The 23,925-nt window shown below is 32.8% G+C and overlaps 1 protein-coding gene across 1 annotated transcript in view; it reads right to left on the reverse strand.

Moving 5' to 3' along the window:
* The window catches only part of Sema3d (semaphorin 3D), a 157,189-nt gene extending 133,786 nt beyond the window's left edge, over positions 1-23,403 (reverse strand). Inside the window, exon 1 of the mRNA XM_071607904.1 lies at positions 23,313-23,403. The gene's annotated coding sequence lies outside the window, so the exon portion shown is untranslated. The remainder of the gene's footprint in view (positions 1-23,312) is intronic.
* Positions 23,404-23,925: the final 522 nt, after the last annotated feature.

The raw sequence follows: 23,925 nt of genomic DNA on the forward strand, positions 1-23,925 counted from the left end.
CAGTTAATATTAATTAAAAGTTTGCAAAACTAAAATTAAATGTCAATGTATTATATAATTCAAAGTACCATTATGGTAAAACAATTAAATATTATTTTATAAATAATACATGTTTAAATTATATTATCCATCCCCATGTGAAAATATCTAATTTTAAAGTATTACAGTTTCTTTTAGAAACAATTCAAAGTACTTGACATGCAATATAGAAGCTTAATGTGTACCTCATCAAAGAGCTCATGGATTAAGCCAAATTAGTTCCTTTTATATACACTCTCTAACTACATAAAGGGAATACTTCCTAGACTAACATATTTCTATGTTAAAAGTAACTTGCAAATGCCCAGCAGATACATAATTATGTGCAGAATGGGTTGGGATGCTATCTTATGATAATGAGACTAATAAATTACCAACAATTTCAATTTCTTTACCAGACAGTCCTATATCTCTCTGAAAACCCTACTGTTCTGGTCTTTCTACATAAACACCTTTTCGTGTGTGTGTGTGTGTGTGTGTGTGTGTGTGTTTGTGTGTGTGTGTGTGTGTGTGGTGTTCCATTTAAGCCAGGTACTGAATATGTGGGCTATTTCTTTTCTACACCCATCACCTATTTACCTGGTTCTTTATTTACTATTAGTTTCTGAGCTGTGTTTAATTTCCTTGTATCTTTAGCTACATCTGAACAATTGGACTTAAATGGTCATCCCAAATCTTTCTGCTTCCAAGAAGTGCATCAAGTAGGATAATCAGAAGATACCTGAGTTGAGCAGCTTCTGATGGATATTTCCCCATTTTTTTGTTGTTGTTGTAGTTGTTTCTTTCTTTCTTTCTTTCTTTCTTTCTTTCTTTCTTTCTTTCTTTCTTTCTTTCTTTCTGTACTGGAAATTGTATCTAGGGGTGCTTTACCATGGAGCTCTCCTAAGCTCTTTTTATTTTTAAAAATTTATTTGTTTTAATTATGTAAATATGACAGCAGAATGCATTTTGATTCATGGTTATCTCTCACCCTTGCACAAAACTCATTTCAAAGTGGATCAAAGACCTAGGAATTAGACCAGAGATCCTGCATCTAATAGAAGAAAAGGTAGGCTCAAATCTTCATCATGTCGGATTAGGTCCTGACTAACAAGACTCCTAAAGTTCAAGAAATAAAATAAAGAATTAATAAATGGGATGAATTCAAACTAAATAGCTTCTTCTCAGCAAAGAAAACAATCAATGTGAAGAGAGAGCTAACCATGTGGGAGAACATCTTTGTTATATGCACATCAGATAGAGCACTAATTCCCATTTTTGTTTTTCAATCTTTTTCCTTTAAGAAAGTTGTTACCTTTGTTATAAGACCTCTGAAATCGACTCTATAGTGAAGATAGCATTATGGTCTGGATTTTCAAATAACAGAATTCAACTTAGATCATCTCTCAAAATTTCTAATAATTACTCTTTTTTTGCCATTTGTTAAAGTAGCTAAAATTAAATTCTTTTTTTAATATTTATTTTTTAGTTGTAGTTGGACATGATATCTTTATTTTATGTATTTATTTTTATGTGGTGCTGAGGATCAAACCCAGGGCCTCGAGTGTGCTAGGCGAGCGCTCTACTGCTGAGCCACACCCCCAACCCTAAAATTAAATTCTTGAATCTTCCAGGGGCGGCTCAGACAACTGGTTAAGAGGCCCTGGCCATAGGATGATTTGAGTGTAATCTCTGTTTCACATTTTATCAGCTTTATTCCTTAAGAGAATTCATTCAATTTCTCTTAAGTCCAGTTATCCCATCTCCAAACAGGATCATCAGTCCTCATCCAATGGGATCAGCTGGAAGAATAAAATGAAATAATGCATGGAGATCAGCTGTACATTTCCAGATACAGTAAGGCTCTTGTCAAATGTTAAAGAGCCTCTCTTTTTTTTTTTTTTTTTGGTCCTTTTTAGTTATACATGACAGTAGAATGTATTTTGACATATCATAACACAGGGTGTATAACTTCCCATTCTTGTAGTTGTACATGATGTGAAGTTACACTGGTCATGTATTCATATATGAACATACAAAAGTTATGTCCAATTCATTATACTGTCTTTCCCATTCCCATGCCCCCTCCCTTCTTCATTCTCTCCATCCTAATTTGGGGAACCTCTACTCCATATCCCCCAATCACCTGTTGTGAGTCAGCATGTGCCTATCAGAGAGAACATTGGCCTTTGGTGATTTGGGATTGGCTTATTTCACTTAGCATGATAGCCTCTAGTTCTATGTACTTACTGGCAAATGTCATAATTTCATTCTACTTTATGGCCCAGTAATATTCCATTGTGTATACATACCACATTTTCTTTATCCATTCATCCATTGAAGAACACGTAGGTTATTTCCATAGCTTAGTTATTATGAATTAAAGGAACCTCCTTCACAAGACTTGCATTTTTACATGCTATAATAACAACTAGTTTTCTAAAGAAACATAAAAGACATAAAGGAAGGCTGGGAACTCCCATCATCCTTTGTCACAGTTGCAATTAAATTTCCTAACCCTCATTATACAATGTACTTTTTTTTTTCAATACAAGATGAGATAAGACCCTTTTTATAGAAATAATAAGACATTTTTTTTCTGAACTTCTCATTTCTTTAGCCCATATGCACTGCCCAAATAAAATTCTAACAAAAAACCCACACAATTGTTTTATTGGATGTAGTGTAGAAATAGTTTAAAAATAAATAATAAAACAGTAAAAAAGAAATGTTATCTTTTTAGAATGTTCAATTTGGGATTATAAATATGTTTAAAGAAAAGTCTAAGGGAGAGGTCTTAGAGCTCATAATATTTAGAAATGGTTTTGGCAGTAAGCCAACCTAGTTACTTCTGAAGTCTTATTTGGACATTGTACTAGCCAAAGAAGTTTATACACATTAAGAACTTTAGCTTTAATTAACTGCTGTACAATTTTAGAGTATTCAAAACATTGAGTTGTTCTAGCACAGTAAAGTTGGTTTAAAAAATCTTTCCAAAAGATATTTAGGTCATTTTCTATCCTTCACAAGACTTACATTTTTATCTTCAAGAACAAGCATTATTTTCACCTGTAGACAAAAGTAATTTCAAACCACATGAAGTCAGGATATCTGTCAAGTTCACCATTGCATCCCCAAAGCCTAGCAGGGTATTTGCTAAAGGGTGAGCGAAGAACATACACTTGATAAGTTAATGACAGTCGCAGTCAATCTCCTCTTTCTTTCACCAGCCCACTTTCAAAATGAACAGTGAAAAATAGCTAAAAATCTCTCTAGGTCATCCCTTGTATAATAAGAACTCAAAAAATTTCTCTCCCAAGTGTCCTAAAAACACATGGAAACTTGGGGACTAAAGTAGAATGACTTATGGATGCCACAAAGATTCATACCCAAAGGAAAATAGGAAGAACCACCAACTGGTACATTGGTCATTTGGGGTATGTTTCAACTTTTCAGAATCACACCTTTTTTTTCCCTCCTACATTACTTGAGAGTGTCTAGTGTAACTCAGTCACCCATAGGCACTCAGTCACCCATAGGTTGGCCTCCCACAGTCTAGGAAATCCCTGTGTCTAGAAAGGTCATGAAATAAGAGAAAAATTTTAATATTTAGAGTCTGGAAGCTTTGGATATGAATTTCAGTTTTCATACTTACTGAAAAAGATTTTCTGTGAAATTTAGTAAGTAATGATAACTTTGCCATCTTGGTGAATTTAAATTATTATACGTTAAAATTTTCATTTATAAAGTATGAGCAAAATAAGCAAAAGTTCTTACAATGATTTATTCTTTATTATGTATTAGGAGAGTCCCATTTCCCCAAGTAGGTGTGATTTGCCAGTGAATCCTGATGGTACTTGTGATTTGAAAGTGAGAAAATGCTCACTTAACTTCTTGAGAAGTTTTGTTAAGTTTCTCCCATTCCCATCACCATAGTCTGAGTGAAGGAATTTATTTATTTATTTATTGGTGCTAGGCATTGAACCCAGGGGTACTTTACCATTGAACTACACTTCCAGCCCTTTTTATTTTTTTTTATTTTGAGACAGGGTTTCACTCATTGCTGAGGGTCTCACTAAGTTGCCTTGGGTTGCCTCAAACTTGGCAATTCTCCTGCCTTAGCCTCCCTGGGATCACAGGTGTGCACCAATACACCTGGTAAAAAAAAAAAAAAAAAAAAGTTCACAATAAGAAATTAAATTTAATGTGACTCATTTTTTACTATTAACTTGCTATTTCCCCTTTTTCTCTGTCCATTGATGAATTTTATCCAGAAGACAAAGCATAACTTTTAACCTAAGCAGAAATTAAAAACATTTAAAACTATCCACTAAGTATTTGTTCTTTGCCTATAATATCCACTCCTATAAAATTCACAGCACAGATTGTTTTCTAAACACATACATATTCAGATTTAAAAGGAGAAGGAAGAACAGTGTCTAAGTGGCAAAATATGCAAGCAATTTATAGGGGGAAAGAAGAGATGTAGAGATTATTGCTGTCTTGGGCAAGAAAGAATGTGAAGTTCAATTGTAGCAGCACATACATATATCATTTGGAATGTGAAAGGAGAGAAGCAAATTCTTGATTTTAATGAGTAAAGATATTACAATGAGAAAAAGATATCTTTCTATCCCTGGTATTTCCACAAACCAGTTTCAGACAACTGTTCAATAAAACTATTATATTTCTTTTTTTAAAAAATTTTTTATTATTAGTTGTTCAAAACATTACAAAGCTCTTGACATATCATATTTCAATACTCACATAAAATTAAGAGCTTACCTTTTTAAAAAGAGAACTTGTATACATTTTATCTATTTATTCAATTTTTTTAAAAAAGTCTGACTTCCAGACTTATGATAAACACCAGTATTAAGGAATCATGCAACGAAGATTTTTCAAATTATTTTATTTGATTGATTTAAAACTAGCATATAATATCTAACTATCAATTCACCAATCAGTTGATATATTGTAAATTTGTAATGTCATAGTTTTTAGGAATAATTATTAAATCTATAAGTGATATTTTATGATTATATGAATTTAGGACAATTTAATTATACAATTATCCATAATATGTTTTTACTTAAAATACTGTGAAAAGGTCTAATCATCCCCATGAGAATGGTAAATTATGCTTTATTATTGTTAAAAATGAAATTCGCATCGACTGGGAACAGAATCTTTTTTTTTTAAGTTTCTGACAGATTTTTATTCTCACATAACTGGGCCCTGTTAAAATATGTTGTTCTAAGCATATGTCAGACTCTCCAGTTGTTCTTATAAAACATGCAGAAAGAACATGAGCAAGGGTCAATCATCACAGTGAAAGGATTCTGAGTCAGGGCCCTGAAGACCTGGCTGAAGCTGAAGTCCTCGCTTTGCCTCACACAGGATGTCTTGTCTTTTCCAATTTAATTACTCTTCCATGTCAGGGTTGTTTTATGTAAATTTGTATCTAGATATGTCATCAACCTAACAGGGATATTATGTAGCTCTAGTAATGCAAATGAATATTTTAAACATGATCAACAATATACATAGACCTAATTGTTTCTTAAGAGATCAACTTTTTAATTCAAATTTGTTTTCCCAGGGAAAGGTAAGGGAATACCTATTCTTTACCACAAAATTATCATCAGTATCTTGATGTCTTTAGTAATAGACAGTTTATTGTATCTCTAGGATTAATCTTTTCTACTCCATTTCCAGGGCCAACAACCTAGCCCTGAGTTTTGGCAAATGAATGAATATCTGGTTTACTACCATTGGTATTCTGGATTCTGCCCATAGACTGCAATCCTAGGAGTGTCCAATATTTCCAGATTTGTCTCCTTAGTGTTTGCTTTCATAATGTCATCTCTAACTTGAAATATACATTCCCTAGCTTTCTATCGAAATTCCTTCTCTAACTACATAAATTGCCTTTTTTTCTGTGTTCCTCAGTATGTACTCTATTTTGGGGTCAAAATGGTCAATCAACATATGCCATACAAATCATGTTCATTTTCCTTTCTAAGTAGTAATGTGAAGATGTTTTGACCTCCCTGACCTAATCACACCCACAAAGCATTTCTGGACAAGTTTCAGATCAAAGAATCCATTTACTACCAGGCTAACTACAACATATTTTTCCTACAACAAATGTCCAATACAGATGGTTCCCTACTTACAATGGTTTGGCTTGTGATTTTTCAATTTTTGACTGTATGACTGTAACAGCAATATGTTTTCAATAGGAATCATACTTCGTATCTAAATGTACATTTTTCTTTTCTTTTTTTTTTTTTTTTTTTTTTTTTGGTAGCAGGCATTGAACCCAGGGGGACTTAACCAGTCCTTTTTTATTTATTTATTTTTTTATTTTGAGACAGGGTCTTGCTCAGTTAGGACCTTGCTAAATTGCTGAGGCTGGTTTTGAATTTGTAGTCCTCCTGCCTCAGTCTCCCTAGCTGCTGGATTACAGGTGTGCACCACCTCACCTGGCCTGAATGTATATCTTTACCCAGCCTAGCAATATGCCGTAACAGCTCCCGGTCAAGCACACTATCATGAAAGTGAACAACCAATATAATACCGTGTACTGAGTTTGTAGGCTATGATAGTTTGTAAGCTATGCAGGTTAGGTGTATTAAATGTGCATTTAACTTATAATCCTTTCACCTTGAGCCCATTGGGCCCTAACCCTGTTGGAAGTCAAAGAGTTACCTGACTTCTATGCACCTCTTACCTATCCAGAGGTTTAGAAAATGATTAGCTGAATAAAATGTTCACTCTCCTATACTTGTTTCAAATAGTCCACAAAAGCTAAGTAGGCTCAATGTAAAAGTGTTTTTAATGCTTATTTGATACATAGATAAGAAATTAGCCAAATAAAAAAAAGAAGCAATAAAAATATTTTTTTTTTCTGATTCTTTAAATAAATTTGAGGGTTACAAGAATCTGTAAACCTTCTAAGAGTAACAAATGATATTCTTTAACAATCTGGAAACTGCTTCTAAATTTCTTATAGATCATCTGATGAAATATACAATTTTGAGGATGAATTGCTGAGGTAGCATCCACTTTATGGATGAAAAACATGGAGGAATGACTGGAAAAGTGTCACATTGTTTCTAAGATGGCTGGGTGTAATTGAACCATTCCTTATTGAGGTACAAAGTAGTTCTGGTGTGAACTACTTTGTTAAGATGTTCAGCCAACAATAGGACATTTTATTTTAAGACAAACTTGCAAGTGAACAGTTACCATGAGTTTTAGTTAGGTGTAGACTGATTGAAAATTTGTAATGAAAACATAATGAAAGATAAAAACAAGCTTTTATCACAATCAGTGTTTTCCTTTAGAAGAATATCTGTTTAAAAACTCCTATCTTATGGGAATGGGCATATGACTGTGTTAGAAACTACTTACTGTCCCTAAGAATCATCACCCCTACTTAATGTAAGGAATAGAAATGGACCAGTCCCAACTGTGAGCAAGACACATGGTAGAAGCTTCATTTTTCATCCTCTGTCATAGCTGGTAAGAATTAATAAATTTTTACTAATTCAAAGTGATGTGTGTAATGCATTGACATGTATTTAAAATAAATTGCTTGCCTTCTTTCCTTTTCTAATAAGGCATAATGTGAACAAGGTGCTCCTAGACCAGCTATAGTCATACCAGCTGAGGGCAATACACTGAGGAACTTAGCAACAAGACAAAAAGCTTGAGAGTGCAAAACAAAGCCACTTGCCCACCATGGTTCCTTGACTACATCAGTCTCTTTGCACAACGGAAATGCACTATTATCTTGTTTGACCACTATATTTTGAAATGATTTTATAACAGAAAACAACATATATTTTTAATTAAAAATCTTTAAACTATACATAGACTTGATGACTCCCTTATGATACATTTTTCATCATAAAACTATTTTTAAGAACAATAACAATATAGAATGGTGTTGCTAAAATTTGGGTTACAGTGTCTCTTGAAGGCTCAATTATTAAGGACTTGATCCCCAGACTGTGGTGCGATTGGGACGTGGCAAATTATCAGGAGGTGAGACCTAGTGAAAGGAAGTTAGGTCATTGAGAACATACCCTTGAAGGATCCCCAGCCTCTGCTCTCTCTTTCTCTCTCTGCTTTCTGGCCACCATAAAATGTGGAGTGTTTCTTTACCACATGCTCCCACAAGATATTTTGTCTTACCGCAAGTCCCCAAACAACAAAGCCAAACAACCATGGATTGAAATCTTCCCTCTTTTTAAATTAATATTCTCAGATATTTTGTGACAGTGCCAGAAACCTGACTGACATTAAATTTCCTTAAAATTATTAGAAAGTAGAGTTATATGTCTTTTATGTGATCATCAAATAAAAACTAGCAGACTATTCTTTGTAAAATTTGAGAGTTCTTGGGTAACATTACTTTATCAACAATATTTCAACATACTTTATCAACAACTCTACTGTGTTTTCTGTCTTACTTTCAACATAGAAATGTAGCTCTTTCTTTATTAATTTTTCTATGAAATTTGACAGATATGGTTTCCAATGGTAACTTTAAAAATAATGTTCCTGCTAAAGTACTAGTTAATAAGCTATTGATAATAAAATTGGATGAAATTTTGATAATTATAACTAACTCAGAGCTGATAAAATATTTTAAAAGGAAGAAAAGTCATGTAAAGAGCATAATTTCATTTCATGGCTGACAAATTTTCTTTTTAATCTGGGAGCATGATATTTTATGTCTAACTCTATATAGTATAAAGGGAAATACACCAGGGAATTAGTTTGTTGCCACTATACTTTCCATATTGTAAAATATACTTGGGAGAATTTGTTGAATTATATATAAGCAAAGGTATTCTAAATATCATTTTTGTGAAAAATTATCAGAAGTTTTGAATACACAGATGAATTATGTGATATAAAGCCATAGGTCTGAAACATAGTCCACATGTTAATAAGTTTCACTAGAAGAAAGAAAGAAAAGAAGACATAGAGCAAGGGTGGGCAGAATAAAGAAATATTTTCCATTGAAGTGATGCTGATAGTTCTAAGTTTATCTACCTATTATTTTTAGAGCTTTTATAATGTTATAGAGACTTTAGGAGTTGAATATAAAACATAGACATAAAGTTCCTGACTCTGTGGAACTTCCTTTCTATTAAGTATAAGTGCAGGACAACATAGTAGTCAAAACACATATTAAGATTGTGACAAAATGCTGTACGGGAAAATAGGATCAAGAATCCTTTGAGTTGAGTTTCAATTAGAAGTACTGACAGGGTACCTATTAAAAACTTACACTGGAGCAAAGTTCTGGAGGAAATTATTAATTAGCAGATGAAACACACAGAATGTTACCTATAGAAGCAAAAAGTGAAAGTCAGATTCCGCTAGTGTCTGAAGATGGGGCTAACACCATTCATAGAGAGTTTGGTCACGTGGTATTATGAAAGAGTAGTTGAGAAGGTGTCTGGAAGGCCCAGTTTGGGCTTTGGGTCTCTCTGTCTACTGGACATCTAGCTGGCAACACTGAGCAGGCCAATGAGTTCAAGCCAGAAGGTAAGGGCAGTGGCCAGGGACAGATGTGTAATCCTGGTGATCATCAGCATGAAGGTGGATTGTGGCAGGGGAGGTTGCCAAGGAAAGGAGTTCAGGAAGAAGAAAGAGCAATTGCAAGGTCTGGACCCCAACACATTGCATTATTCAAAAGTCAAGGAGGTGAGGAGGATTCAGGGATTGAGATTGGGAGACCTCTGTTAGGGAAGAAGAGAACCAGAAGCATGAGTGGTTCTGGAGGCACATTAGATCTTGGGTGGAAGATATACTAGTGATCAATGAGCCACTGAGTTAAATGCTGCTAACATGTTAAAAAAATAAGATGTGAGCATTGACTACTGGGTATAAGTGGTTCTGTGGTTCTAAAGAGGTGCACAATATTTAAAAATATCATCAGATATCCAGATATCTATTTTATATTATTTAACAATGAAAATATTATTTTATATCAGCAAATGTTTTTAATTTCAGGCATATAATATCCTGAAATCAAAACAATAGTTCTGTCTTTCTCTTAGAATTTTTAGGTAATGCTATTTTAAGAATAATGCTCTTAAACATTGTGAAAACATGTCTGAGAAAATGAATAATTATTTATTATACCTTATCTAATCTACTATAAAATGGAATTACATCATTATTTTAAATTTCAGTAAGAAAATAATGTTGCCATTCAAACTACGGCTTGGCATTGATTGTACAATGCCATTGATTTCAGAAAACTTAAAATAAGAAAAAATGCCCATATTAAGACTTATGAAATATTACTGTATTAACTTTTTATAACTACACTAAGATGTCCATTCTATTTACATGATAAAGAATGAAACAAATGATAAATATTATAATCTATAGTGCTTTTGAGGAATAAGAAACTGTTCCCATCAAACAATAAACAGTATACTTAATTAGATTTTTCCTCCCTGCGTGGTGGTTAAAACTCTGTAAAATATCAGGATAGCAGAAAATATAGGAATTGTCAAATAAAACAGTAAAATTAGATAAATTTGTGTGCTATAAATAATTATTGAACAATTAATTTATTGTTATACGTCACTACTTATAAATATGCTTTAAATTTTAAAATGTACGTGAAATAATTACTAACATTTATAAAATTAAGTTTATAAGATCATTTTTAATGCTTGCTAAAATAAGGAGAAAAATATTTGATTTGATTTAATTTAAAACAATTGAGCCACCACTGTGGATGACAATTCATTGATTTATTCATTCAAGAGAATAAATGCTTACTGTGTACCTTCTAATGTCCAGCACCTTGTTAGGAACTACAGATACAGAAGGGAAGACAGAAAAAAGAATCTCTATTCAAGCAACTTGTAGTTTAGAAATAGAAAACAGAAGGGAAATAATATAATATAGAATGTGCTAAGTGCTATGGAGAAAAAATGGAATTGATCAAAAAGGTGAGATGGAGAAACTGCAATTTAATTTAGAAAGCTCATTTAACTTATATCATGTAGGTCACCTGTGAACATGTAAAGCATTTCTACTTTTTCAAGTACAGAACTCCACCTGAAACAATGACAACTCTCCTTTGGAACTTTGTGCTTATTAGACATGTTAGAACAAAGCCTTGTTTCCTTCATGTTTACCGGAAGGAGAATGGTTTTTTGTTTGTTTGTTTTGTTTTGTTTTTGTTTTAAAACTGGAAATAAACAGCCCCTGAGCTCTGATTTTGAACTAGAATTTGTTCTTTCTGGATAAACCAGGGGCATCCTAAAGATGCCCAAATGCATTTTTATGAAATAGCTACAAACCAAGATATCTGAGTTGATTTGAAAATAGCAATATAAACAAATTTTTGAGTAGTGTAACAAAGAGTTATATCTTTTTGCAATCCAAATTATAGTGAAAATATCAAGCTATTCATAGTCAATTTTAAGATGAGTAAGAAATGAATATGTAGAGTTTGAATTCTTATAAGACTTCTCTATATGAGAATTAATCCAATTTAATGAAATTATATAATGCTACTTATCCTATATTTTGGACCCAAATAAACTCATATGCACCAATGGAAATGAACTAAGATGTTTAAGATTACTCTTCTTGAATTTTTATAGGGAGAAATGTGGTCTTCCAAGACAAATTAGTTTAACATGAAACATTCATTTTAAAATTCAATGATTTTATAAAATACACATTGATTTATTTAATAAGACTTCTGTACTTTCTCCTGTTTCTTGAATATGTAAAACTTTTAATATGACAACATGAAAATTAGAAATAATGCAGTATTAAAAATAATGTCAGTTCTGATTTAAGCTCTGCCAATAAATATCAGTGTTACTGTTGGCAAATTATTATACCTTTTTGAATTGCAATTTCCTCAACTTTAAATGAAGGGAATAGTGAAGGTGGTCCTTAAGTTGCGATATGCTTCTAATCTGTATATGAACACTTACTTTTAAAAAAATCAAGATGTTTTTCACCATACTTACATCAAACATTAGCACAAATTTTGCCCAACATGTTTCAGCAGAGTGTTTATTTATTTCCTCATTCTATCATATATTATTTATCCCCTTTAATATATATTCTACAACCTGAAAAACATGAACACATTATTAACTGCTTGTTATTACCAAGGAGTCCTTGTTATGAGCCAAACCTGTTTAACCCAGATTTCTCCTGGTTTTCCTGGGGGCATGGCCCAATGTTGAATGAATTGCTGTATAAGCAATGCCAGAAAGGAGCTTAAAACACCCTTTCATTTAGAGCAATGTTTTTGAACTTGTGCCCTAAAACTGGCACAATTCAAGAAATATTCAGTATCACTATAAAAGAGAAAATCTGCTGTAATCAGTTTATTATTGTACGAAAACAGATCTGAAATCTTTAGCAAAGTCTGAGTGCTTTTTTTAAACCAACTGGTTTGTTATCAAGAAAAACACATTGCAAATCACACCTATGGATTTCTAAGCCACAAAACAAAGCTATTGCCCACCACCCTGAGGAAAGTCTAAGGTTTCTTTATTTCTGTAACAATATATAATATTTTAAGTATAAACATAAAATTCAATTTACTGCTGGCTAATTATTTTATTAATAATAAATTGTGATTATTACCAAAGTGCTAGGCTTGTACTCTATGGGGTTAAAGTCACAGATAAGCAAAAAGAAGAAAATAAAAACATTATATTCCTACATTATATTCACATCTTGTCCCCAGTTAGAGAAAAATACTAAAAATATTAAAAATCTTCTTTATCCTTCCACATTTACATGCATTTTTACTGCAATATATATGTACATGTATTTTACATGTACATGTATTTTACTAAAATGAAATTATATTGAACTTTCTATTTTATAACCACTTTGAGTTAATTTTCTCCTTTGCCCACAATTTTGTTTTATGACCAGTCCACATTAAAATTTTTCCAGAATGTCCCAAAACTGTTCTTTATAGCTGGCATGTCCAACTCAGGATCCAATTAAACATGGCATATTGACTAGCTACAGCCCTGTCATCTTTAACTTAGCACACATATCAATCACCCCCTTTTTCTTTTAAATGACACTAACTTGTTGATGAGAGATAAGTTAAAGTTACCCTTTTAAGTGCTTTAAACACTTCAGGAATATCTACATTGTTAAAGAGTTAATAATTTACTTCCAAACCCTGTGTTAACTAACTTCACAATATACCCTATTTATCAAAGATTTGTTGGAATCCAGGGGAAATCAATCATTGTACTATTGGGGATTCTGTACTAATTTTTAAAAGATTGAGTGTTCTCTTGATCTTTCCGCACTGGGAGAAGGACCTGATGCATGCTCTTCCTGGCAGAGTATCAGAGCCCTTCATGACAGAGCAGGAAGGTATCCTAAGAATAAAGTGTCAAGTATTGCTTAAATATACCTTCTTTGTGATTTCCATAAATCAATTCCCCCATGTACTCCTTCATGCATCAGAGTGAAATATAAACAAGAACGTGTTCCTTGTGGGCTGCGTAGTACCAGTTTACCTAAATTAATGTTTATTTAGTATCTAATGATGTTTTCTATTGAGAGAAACCGGGCTCTGTTTTCTCAAAAGTTTTTTTTTTTTTTTTTTGCCAAGTCTCATAAATCTGAGGAAAGGCGATCAGTGTAACCCCTACTAACAACCGAAGTGGCCACACACAGAATAAAGAATAAACAAGGGCCCATTTATAAAGCCATCACTGAGACTCTAAAGGGGTAAATTTAGATTTCTCAGTATTAATTTATGATGTGTGCAATGCACTTTGCACTCAAAGAAAGAAAATCGGAAAAGAGTAAAAAATATATGCATTTAACAAAGCTTTAATACATTAATGTACTATTTAAGCTTGAGGGCTACCAAAAAAGAAAGAAAGACAGGAAGGAAGGAAGGAGGAAAGAGAGACCCAATATGTTTCTGTGAACTATATAGAAGTTGGTTTTGGTATATTAGAATTTCTAAACAATTATTTATCAATATCACTAAAAAAGATAATTTTCTGGGTGCTTTACCCCCAATTTTTAAATTAATCAATCATTCATTTAATTGAAGTTTGAGAAGTCATGTCTTCACCAATACAAAAAAAAAAGTTTGAAAAATAAAATTCCTAGTAAAACACTGAGAAAATGGTTAGTTTTATCTACAACTTCAGTATCAGCCAAAGTTAATTCCATATGAATTTTATTGTTTTAAAGTCAAAATTTATTTCTCTAGACATGAAATTACAACATTATTTAGAACTCAATAATAAAACTTTCTAAATATGTCATAATTTATTTATAAAAGACACAGATTACATCAGGGAAATAAGGAATCTAACTCATGGTGGTCTTGTTTCCATTTAATCATTCTCCATGGTAATAAGGTATTTTCCTCAATTTGCATTAGACATGGATCTCAAGAGCAGGACGTAAGCAAGTTTTAGAAAGAACAAGAAGGGCTTTTGATATTTGGTTTATTTTAGTGATCCCAGAAAGAGAGTTTTCATAAGAAAGAAAAGAGGGATGGCATTTTTTAGTGTCTGAAAAACCCCGTCAATGTTTTCTTTAATTTTATGGCTCCTTTTGCCTTTTTTCTAAGATTCCCAGACAAGCAATATGATGTGAATGGACTAACCTTTTCTCTTTTTGGCTGGCCGATAGTTTCTCAGAATAAATATGCATCTTATACTTTTTTTTTTTTTCCTGAATTTATCTTTCTTGAACCATATCCATGAATTGAGAAGACTTTCTCAGGGGATGCCAAAGGCTCAGACAATAAATGCCACATTGATCAGGTGCATCAAGAGCTAGTCTATCTCAAGACAACTTACTCTTCTTTCCCTTTCTGTTTCTCTCTGTCTTTAGGTACTGGGGATTGAACCCAGGGGTGCTTGCCACTGAGTTACATCCCCAATCTTTTTTCTTTTTTCTTTTGAGAAAGGGTCTCACTAAGTTGCTTAGGGCATCATTAAGTTGATGAGGCTGGCTTCAAATTTTCAATGATCCTGACCGGGTCTCCTGTTGCTGGGATTATAAGAGTGTGCCATCATGCCCAGCTAAACTTTTTCTCCTTTCAAAAATAAACTTGTCTATATGCCTTCATGCAGCAAAATAATTTCCAATGAGATCTTTTTAAAATGACCAATTTGCCAAAATGATAATGAGTAACCTAAACATATCTATCATAAAACTACATGCAATTAGGAATGAAATTGATATGACATAAAATCAGACCATATGAGGAAAATACCTGACCTATAAATTCTAAAGCAAATGTTAATAATTTTGTTATTGCAGAAATAACTGGTGGTTACAGATAATAACAAATATATTATACATAAAATATAATCTGGTTGTATAAAACTTTCTAGTGCTCTCCAGTAAAAATATAAGGTGAGATGTAATTTTAAAAAAATTCTTGTGGTCACGTAAGAGCAGTGAAAAGTAACCAATGAAACCAAATTTATAATATAATTTATGTTATTCAACATATCCAAGATATCACCTTTTTAACATGTAATCCAGATAAAAATTATTAATTATTTTACTTTTTCCATGCTAAGTCGTAAAAAAAAAAAAAAAAAAAAAAAAAAACAGGTGAAACACTTTCAGTGTTTCTCTATGTGAATGCTAAGATTTAATCAAAAATACTTGGTCTGTGTTCAGTTCTCATAAAATTTGCAGTTCCAAGCACAGTGACACACACCCTTAATCCCAGCATCTTGGAAGGCTGAGGCAAGAGGATTAAGAGTTTGAGACTAGGCTCTGAAAATTATGGAAGTTCTAAGCAACTTAGCAAGGCCCTGTCTCAAAATAAAAATAAAATAAAAAGGGCTGAGGATGTGCTCAGTTGTTAAGTGCCCCTGAGTTCAATCCCTAATACCAAAAAATAAAATATAAAAAAGAATATAAAACTTGCATTTGGAAAAAATTGAACATATTAAAGGTGTTTCAAACAAATTTAAAAGTTTTTAATAACTGAAATAAATGTTAACTTTAAAATTTAAATTATTTAAGATTAAAAATAACAACACTGAATTTAAAGCTAATATGGGAACTTAAGAAGATATAAGCATTTATACACACATTTTTTTGGGGGGGAGTACCAGTGATTGAACTCAGGGGCACTTAACCACTGAGCCACATCCCCAGCCCTTTTTTTTTTTTTTGTATTTTATTTAGAGACAGGGTCTCACTGAGTTGCTCTGTGCATTGCTAAGTTGCTGAGGCTGGCTTTGAACTAGGGATCCTCCTGCTTCAGCCTCCTGAGCTGCAGCAGATACAGGCATAAGCCACCATGCCTGGCTTACAGATTTAATTTTAAGTAACTAATCTGCAATATCCAATACTTTAGGTCAACCTTAAAGCTACATTTGTCCTATGCTCCTCACTCCTAATTTGAAACATCTGATTACTGTAAAATAGATATCATTATTCCTTAGGATTTTATTAGAATTTACTACAGATTCCAATGTTAATATTAATTCATTAAAAAATCTTTCAATGATGGGAGAAATTGCCATTACCAAGCAATCTGGCTTTAATGGCCTCTGTATTTAAATTAAAAAGAATAAATAAGTTTCAGAAATTCTAGAGAAACTTGATAAGACACACAATCCTAGCCTGGCATTTATTAGTGTTGGCATTTATTATTTCATTTGGTTTGATTGCATTTGTTTATGAAGCAAGGAGGAGGATTATCCTTGACACTTCATCAGGAATTATTTCAAAGGCTCTGAACTACTGAGTGTAAATGGCAGCAGGACAATAACCTGTCTTCCAAATATTAAAACTTGGAATTATTCTATTGCAGTATAGGAATTACGATGACAGGAATTTTTACTTTGTATCATTTATTTTGTTTTCAGACTGGCATAATGGTTGGTATATAAAACATGTTTCATTTATTGTGAAGAATCAAAGAAACTGAGTGAAAGAATGGAGCCAAATATAAACTGTGAGGTCTTAACACAGCTATGAGGCTCTGAGAAACATCAAAGAGGCGCCCATAATATTTGATTGTTTTGGGAGGGTTCAATGTGAAATCCTTAAATCAACATGTAATAAGGAAAAAAAATTGACATTTTTATTCTATGCTGTTGACTACTTACAATTCTAAAGATACATAAATACTGTATAACAATCTGAGAAATTTGCCACTTTCAACACTTATTACTCAAATACAAAACTCTAAGATATTCAAAACACATAAAAATAAAAGGAAATTTAATTGGTACAAATAGGAAATTCAATCTACCTTATGTTTGTATAGTACCTTATAGTTTCTTAGCTTTCCCTTTCTCCTTGCTTGCTCACTCTGTGTATGTCTGTGTGTGATATACATTTATACACATCATGTGTATAAATTATCATACTGTAAAATACTTAACAATTCTGCATTTAAGATAAAAGATAAGAAACAGTTTTATTGGTTAAAAAATAAATGATCTTATTTTTGAAGTAAATAAAAAAAAAAAAAAAAGTGGACCTGGCGTGACAGCAGATATCACAGGTAAAAGAAACAGAAGAGTAGGACAAGAACTGGTCTTTTCATGTATATGCAAAGTAAAGTCTCCAAACACTTTCTGGTGACAAGACAGCAGACTCCAGTGAATAGGAGCAGGCTACACAAGGATGCTGAAAAACGGTGGTAAAACTCAAAGGAGTAGCACATTTACTAGGACAATTAAAGAGAGTTGTCTTAGGAATAGAAAAACCAAAAGAAAGCATATTGGCAGAGCAATGAGAACAAGGAAGTGAAAGGGAAAGAAAGCACAGTCCAGTTGGCATATGACTGCACCATAGGATTAACATTATTCAGTTTCAGTTCCAATCACAGAAGCAGTTTTCTATCCCTCTTCATAAACATTCCATTTCTGACTTCCTGTGAATTTATTTCTATAGATTTGCTACTCTGTATGGCTCAGGTGTGAGCTATCCCCCAAAAGCTCATGTATGAGTTAATGCAAGAATATTTAGAGGTGAAATCATTGGGTTATAAGACCCTTAAACCACTCAGTGAATTAATCCTGCCATGGGTATTAACTTAGTGGTAACTGAAGGCAGGTAGAGTATGGTTGGAGGAGGTGGACATTGGGAGCGTCATGTTGAGGTATATATTTTGTATCTGGTGAGTGGAATCTCTCTCTATTCTTCCTAATCATCATATCTTGAGACACTTCCCTCCACCACACTCTTGCACCATGATGCTCTGCCTCACCTTGAGCCCTGAGGAATGAAATCCACTTTCTATGGACTGAGGCCTCTGAAACCATGAGCCCCCAAGTAAATTTTTCCTCCCCTAAAAGTGTTTTTGTCAAGTCTTTTGAACACAGCAGTGAAAAAGCTAACTAAAACAACTATCTACCTGGCTGGAAAGTAATTGTACCAATAATAGAAAATTTAATCAATTTAGAAGGAAAATATGGAAACACATACATACATATATGTCTGCATATATTTTTTACATTTAGGTAATAAGATTTCATGAAAATAAAAATAATCAAATTATTATTTTTCTTCTATTACCTTGTGTTTACATATAATTTATTTCCCCCAATGTCTCAATTACCTAAATATTGTTTAAGTTACCTAGGTATCAGCCAATTTATTGTTTTCTTTTCTTGCAGTTGTATGTCAAATAATCAGAATCAGTCCTGGACTCACAGTATAGGTGAAATGCCCTTCCTACTCACTCTAAATCATCTGAATTCATTGACCAACTCGCTGCAACATCTCTCCACAGATTTATAGAAGTCTTTCGACTGAGAGTGAGCACAATGTCCCAGATATACCTTCCTGCCCAGTACTAGTGCTGTGTTTCATTCCTTCAAACACCTACTTTTTAGTAGATGATAAATGATTTTAATCTGAATAAAAATTAAAAGTATCCTGCCAATAAAAGCCAGCTAATCATGATCGCATTCAGAGATTATGACTGCAACTGTTTAAAAGTATGTACATTTGATAACAAAGTAGACTGTAAGAAATTGCAATTTTAAAAATGAATAGGTGGGGGCTGGGGATGTGGCTAAAGCGGTAGCGCGCTTGCCTGGCATGCGTGCAGCCCGGGTTCATTCCTCAGCACCACATACAAACAAAGATGTTGTGTCTGCTGAAAAACTAAAAAAAATAAATAAATATTAAAATTCTCTCTCTCTCTCTCTCAAAAAAAAAAATGAATAGGTGGGAAAATGAATAAGTCAAAATTTGAACTCACAAGAATGTCAGTTATTAAGTATCATTGCTAATGATCAATATTATCTAACCCTGTCTAAAATATTGCAAGAAAATATTGCTTCCATCATATTTTTTCTTTTCATTAATAGGTAGTCTATACTCTTGACTATTAATTTTAGCATACCTTGCTTTACTGTCAATGGGGACATTATTGCTCACAGTTTATTCAGAAAGCAACAGATCTAGTTTAACACTCTCATACTTGGGTTCTTATAATCCAGATAAAATCCAGTAAGGGCCTTAGCTGATTCTATATGATATTTGTTTTTAAAAGGAAACATTTATATAGTTAACTGGGTTATTCAAATGCAAAACTGAGATAAAATGGAATACACACTCAAATGCTCCCCTTGAAGCACTCCAGGTTTATTTGTAGTTTGGATATATACATGAGAAGGCATATTCCTCTTCTCAGTACAATATACCTCATACAGACTGTTAAAACAAGTAGCTCTCCTGAGTGAAAAGGTATAGTTAGAACCTTTGGAAAACATTTAGTCCAAATCATAAAATACTGTGTCAAAGAAAAAAAAAAGCCCTACTAGGCATTTATTCTATTATTTTATTTAAAATATATAAGTACCACTTGCCTCAAGCTATGATAATGGTCCCATGCTACATCACTATGTAGGCCAACAAACTCTCCAAAATTACAATTATACTGTGAATACTAAGAAGTATTTGCAATATCTGGACTGAGAAAAAAATTTAAAAATACCAAGATTAAGAGGTAGGACTGTGAGCTTTGATGGTTGTTTCCCACTCACTTTCCATGTAGCAAAGGCTTTTTGACTTCTCAATTTGAAAACTCAAGGATTATACTTGACATTGGTATCTAATAGCCTAAATTTGTGATTCCAGGACTATGCACTAAGGTAACTTTGCAGTGATAAGTGGACTCATCTAGCAGGCTGTGGGCTATTTTAAAATTTCAAGGTAAATATAACAAGGCTCAACATCTATCGTATGAGTCATGTAGTCAAGGTATTTCACAGTTTCAACATTAGTGAGGGCACATTCCTTTCTAGGACATCATAGCTGTGTGAAGTTGGTCTCAGCAGGTGATGTGATAAAATCAAGTATCTCCTGAAAATCCTTGTGGAACAGGTAATGAGGTTCCCAGTGCTCAATCTGATTCCAAGGTATGAAAAGTAGTAAAGTACCCAACATATGCATACACCTTATTCATAAGTAATTAGTAAATAATTTCAGAATGAATTAAAGTATTAATTTCATTTTTTTTTTCAATTTAGGTTATCAGGACATAAATACTTATTAGGTTGTTTGGCTATAACTGTTTAATAATCAAAATTCTTGGTACTTATTTGTTGGCCTAGTGAACTAGTCCATTTCTGAGCTGCTAAAATTCTAAGAATTATATGTACTTTTCTGAAAACAAAACAAAACTATTTCCCTGTAATTAGGATCACTCACCAAATCAAACCTGAAGGAGAATTTGTGTTATGCAACATACTAATCAATTTCTCACCTGATTCTTACTGTTAATTTTGATATCTTCTTTATTCTTCTGTATTTTCCAGCTTTTGCTAGATTTATGGCCAAACATTTATAGTCACTGGAGCTTTTCTATACTATGGTTTTGAGTTTATGTGTAAATCTGCCAGGTAGGTAAAGCCTGGTGCAACAATGTCCTGATTGTGGAACCACAATTAAGCCCTCCTGGAAAGAGTCCAGAGCCCACTTTCCTTACATGCACTCTACTCAGTGGCTAATGGTGTGATTTTAGTGTTTCTTTTAAATTCTTTTCATTGTAAATGTGAGACAAACAAAATAAAAAAAAGAATGTTTTCAAAGATTTAAAACTGTTTAACTTGGTTATAATATTTAAAAGCTTCATTTCAACATAGAACTTTCTTCAAATGCTAAAGCTTACATGTTTAAACAGTATGGTACCACAACAAAGAAACACACACATACACACACACATACACACACACAGGCACAAAGAGGTTATCTGATTACTGAGACGAAAGGCAAATAAATTAAAGTAAAAAGGAAATTGCTTCTGCAACCTTATAGAAAACTGCATAGAGAAAATAAAACAATGTTATTAAAGACAATTATTCATTCATTTAGTCTTTCCATATTTTCCTATTTATTTATTTATTTATTTATTCTTCTTTTTTGGGGGGGTACTGTATAGTTTGTCTTCCTTCCTTACCTTATTCTTCCACTTTAGAAATCTTTGCATAAACCAGGTAAACTTCTCCAAGTTTATACATATACAAATGGTTTGTAAAAATTCTTTCTAATCCTAAACTAAGAAAAATAAAAACAAAAACAAAGCAAAGGAAGAAACAAAATCAGAAAGAGTAATGATTATTTTCAAAATCCTTTCCAGGAAGTGTATAGTGTTTAACCAGAGAGGCTAATGGTAACACAGCAATATATTTCTATATTGGTTAAAATTGAACAGCAAAATTAATGAGAGACAAAGACACAGACACAACACACACACAGAAAGTGTATGTGTTGTGTGTGTGTGTGTGTGTGTGTGTGTGTGTGTGTGTGAGAGAGAGAGAGAGAGAGAGAGAGAGAGAGAGAGAGAGAAAGGGAGGGAGAGAGGAGGGAGAGGGTCACCATATAGCTACACGATTTTTTGTTTATTTGAATGCTATTCTTTCTATATCATCATAGCATCTTGTACCAATGCAGGTTTTTACATTGATTTTTTCCTATTCAGTTCATCATATTGACCTTAAGATTCCATACAAGTGTAAGATTCTATATTGAATTTTGCCCAAAGGATATTAAGAAATCTTTAAATTCCTATTATAAAGTTCTAAATTTTAGAGTATCTAAAAAAGAATGAGAGATTTTTCTGACCATACTTTGATCAAAATAATGAAAAAGTTCACAAAATCTGTTTTCAAACAATACCTCTTACAAATGCATCATATAACCTGAGATGTTTTCTTAATTTTCTAATTTTAATAAGGGTTAGTTGTCTTGTAGTTTCTATGGCTGGATAATTTCATAGTTATTGATTTCATGATCACTTTACAATTTTTTATTTGCTTTATTAATTGTTGCCACCTTAATCTCTTCTTTATTTTTTAAAATGACCACACCTATACTTACTTATAGGATAGTGTTTGCTCACAGAGTGAGTGTTCTTTGATCTTGGGTCTTATTTCACCTACTTATTAGACAAATTTTACCACAGTGAGTACTTAAGTCATGATTGAATTACCTTTTCCTGGTTATTAGAGTAAGCCCAAGTTGTAAGTGACATGATCATTGTCAGCCATAGGCAAGAGAAAGCAACATAAATATAATTTGATCTCATATCACCAAATTATATCACTGAGTAATCAAAAGACAACATTATTTTTGCCCGAAAAGGAATAGTTTATAATCTGAGTACAACTACATATCTGGACTGTGGAAGACAAGTTTGGAATGATGAAAATGAACTTAGGTGGGTAAGTGCATAAAAGATTAATATGAATATTACAGTAAAAGAAACTGAGAGCTATTTATTATGCCTGGCAAATAGTAAAACAACAGAAAACTAACAGAATATGCAGTCTGATGTTTAAAATAGTCAATAATAATTTAAGAATAAAAGAAAATTCCTAAGATTATGTATTAGCAATGTTTTTAAACATATATTGATATTGACTGGTGATTTATAACCTAATGACAATATTTTAATGTATATCAATAACAGAACCAAAAGCATTATAATGACTATGTCATTAATTCATTGCTTAAATGAATAAGTGTGATTTCGTAGCAAAGACATAATAATCTTTTGTTTTTCAAGATTTCTTGGGTTATCATATCTAGAACAAATATTACATACATATGTGAATATAGATTATCCAAATTTTCTCTTAGCCAACTGACAAGGAGATTTTCTCCTTCTATCATCTCATCTAGAAGAGTCTGTATTGGTCAGAGTTTTCCAGAGAAATGGAACCAATAGGATATCTATCTATCTATTTATCTATCTTTCTATGAGTGAGATTTATTACAAAGAATTGGCTCACATGACAATGGAAACTGATGAGAATCCCAAGATCTGCAGTTGACCAGCTGGAGATCCAGTAGAGCCAGTAGTGTAGTCTTAGTGCAAAGGCCTGTGAACCAGGAGAGCAGATCTTGCAGTTCCAGTTCAAATCTGAAGGCTTGAGAACCAGGAGAGCCAATGTATAGTTTCACTGTGAGTGCCTGCAGATTCCAAAACAAGGAAGATTAGATGTTTCAGTCCAAGTCAAAAGGCAAAGAAAAGAAAAAGAAAAAGATAACTCAGGTCAGTCAGAAGGAAATTCCCACCTCCTTGGGGGTGGATGAGACTTTTTGTTCTCTTTAGACTCCTTGGATGGTGCCCTCCTACATTAGGGAGGGGAATCTGCTTTAATCAGTCTACCAATTCAAATGTTTATCTCATTCAACCTTTTGAATGTCCTCACAGACACATGCAGAGTAATGTTTGACCAAATGCCTGGGTACCATGGCCCAGTCAAGTTGACACAAAGTTAACCTTCAAAAAACCCTTTTGTACTGCCGTTTTCAGCATTAAAATACCTTATTGCTTGGTCCTTACCACATAATTTTCAAACTACCAAATCTCCTGTGCCTGCTGATCTGAAGAAAGTTCAG

This window comes from Marmota flaviventris, chromosome 1 (genome assembly GCF_047511675.1).
Source record: "Marmota flaviventris isolate mMarFla1 chromosome 1, mMarFla1.hap1, whole genome shotgun sequence".
In the NCBI taxonomy this organism is placed as follows: Eukaryota; Metazoa; Chordata; class Mammalia; order Rodentia; family Sciuridae; genus Marmota; species Marmota flaviventris.